At 45.9% G+C, this 2,600-nt stretch overlaps 1 pseudogene; it reads right to left on the reverse strand.

The window, feature by feature from the left end:
- Positions 1–715: 715 nt before the first annotated feature.
- On the reverse strand, positions 716–862 carry LOC123278568 (U2 spliceosomal RNA; annotated as a pseudogene).
- Positions 863–2,600: the final 1,738 nt, after the last annotated feature.

Here is a 2,600-nt window from a genome sequence, read left to right on the forward strand (position 1 = left end):
TCTTATCTTTACCCCTTCTTAGTGTACTTACTGCCGCTTGGGTAAATACCCTGCCAGAACTTGAGCTCTGAGCTCCAGTAAAATTTATCTGTAAACTCTCTAGCGTCTAGCACAGTGCCTAGTACCCTGGTGATGCTTAATAAATGGTGGTGTAGTAAATGACTAAATAATGCAAACCTGAAACGATTAACAAGGTTTCGATTAATGATTCATTCATTCCATGCATATTTATTGAGCACCTAATGTATGCCAGGCCCTGTTTCAGGCAGTGGGAAGAGACTGAGAACAAATTATACATGAAGATGATAGGAATTACCCTGAAGATAACTTTTTTCCTACTTTTTATGTCCCTGATTGTTGAGAACTTCTTGGCTTACACAGGTCCTGGTTTTGTAATTTCCATATTCCTGGCCACTTGGCCTCGTCCAAGGCCTATCCTAGACTTTGAGACTTATCTCGTTGGTCTTCAGTAAGGACTTTAAATAGCCCCACGCTAGTTAGTACGCCAAGTGTCTCTCTCAGCTCTCCTATCTGAACCAAACACTCAAAAACAGGATTTTTACCAATTCCCTAGCTATTAAACTGATAAGAATAGACACTACTGGGGCTGGCCCAGTGGCGTAGTGGTTGAGTTTGTGTGCTCTGCTTCGGCAGCACAGGGTTCACAGGTTTGGATCCTGGGTGCGGACCTACACACTGCTCATCAAGCCATGCTGTGGCAGTGTCCCACCTAGGAAATAGAGGAAGATTGGCATAGATGTTAGCTCAGGGCCAATATTCCTTGCCAAAAAAAAAAACGAGAAAAAAAAAAAACCAAGAATAGATACTTCACTTGATCTTAGCCAAAAGGCCGAGAAGCAATCCCAATTCCCTAGTTATCAAAGCTTAAATGCTTGCATTGTAGCCTAGTTCTGGAAACGAAATCTCCATGTTTGTCTCTGAACCAGAGGAAACCTAGGTAAAAATGGAAAGCTGCCTTAAAGGACAGCAGACATTGTTGAAGGACCCTAGGCAGACATATGTGGAGACAGGAGGAGCCACAGTAAAGTGATGCTCTGCACAAGAGCACGGGGACTCTCACAGTTCCACAGTGGGATCCTCTGCTCCTCCTCAGTGCTGAAGTATCCTTCAGATTTCATCAGTGGAGCATCCTGAAGAGTATGGGCTTGGCAGATGATGGCAGTTCATGCTTTCTTCGGTTTGCAAAAGTAGGAGGGACCGAAGGGTCCATGAAGTTCAAACTCTTCCAAGCCCAGAGAGGAGATGGAGATATACCCTGACCAAGATCATGGCTATCACGTGGCCTAGTGACATAGCAAAAGTAATGGGAAAAAAATAATCCTTTGTCTCTAATTCAAACAATACAAGGAATTCTCCATTGCCATAAGAGGTACTGTCCCAGAGTGGACTTGAAACCACGCTGTATGAAGAACAGTGGAAGGCATGCCCAGTGGCTGGAAGAAGACATGGGAGATGATGTCAGGCTCTAAAGAAGTGGTACAAGGAAGAGGGTTACATTTTTTTCCTGCATGGCCCCAAAGGACTGAGCTGGGGTTCTGTGGGTACAAGTTATAGGGAGGTAACTTCTTCAGTTCAAGGGGAGACCTTTTCAATAGAGTGGCCTGTCAACAAAGCACACTCAAAAGCAATGAGCTCTCTGCTCCTGCAAGTTCTCAAGGGAGGCTGGATGGAAATTTGGTGGGTTGTAGAGGTGATTTCGATCTCGAATGGCAGAGAGAGCACCGAACTGCTCTGACCTCTTGGAATTTGAGGTGAACCCTGGCTCCTGCATGTCTGTCTCTGACAATGGTTCGGGTAATTAGGCATCAGGAGAGCTGTTCGTTTTATCATCCTCAAAATGTCAGAGGAGCTCCACTGCTCCTTTCTAACTTCTGTCTGCCAGGGTCTGAATTTTCTAAGTGTAACCCAATGGATGGCAAGGAGACTCAACCTCGCCCACTGACAGGTCCGTGATGGCAGCTCCTGGAGGCTGCACTGAGAGGCAATTTGAGACAGCAGGAGAAGCTACGATCGTTAAGCCAAGTCTTCCAGGGCTGCCAGCCTGCTGGATACATACTTGCCATCCCTGATCATCTCAGTTCTTTTTCTCCCTGGTATCCTAAACAGAAACCTTTTTGCTCTAACCCCTCCTCTCGCTGTAATTCCTGACGATTTTTTTTTCTCCTTCTTTCTCTCCTACTGGTTCTGGACTATGGTTCCCTCCCTCTTCTATTAAATCATCTTTTCTGGGATCATGTTATTCATAGAAATGGTGCATTGAGGCTTAAGGGGTGCGCTAAAGTCCTCCGGGAAGTGTGCTCTTCTCTTTGCTCTTCCTTTCTTCTGTCAGCTGGACTGATGCTGAAATCCCAGGGAGCTTTGTTAAAATGCAAAGACCACCCCACCTGCAACCAGGAGGCAGTCACCCAAATAATAGCTAGACTCTGATTGTTTAGTGCAGATTCTTTTTTCCAATTCTTTCCCTCTGAGAGGATGGGAGCCTGGGTGGGGAAACCAAGAAGAAAGAGGGAGGAGTCAGGGTTTTACCAGAGGGCAGAGAAGGAAGCTGTGAGCACTGGGAGTCTGCAGAGCTGTAGACC

The sequence above is a fragment of the Equus asinus genome, chromosome 19, assembly GCF_041296235.1.
Source record: "Equus asinus isolate D_3611 breed Donkey chromosome 19, EquAss-T2T_v2, whole genome shotgun sequence".
Lineage (NCBI taxonomy): Eukaryota > Metazoa > Chordata > Mammalia > Perissodactyla > Equidae > Equus > Equus asinus.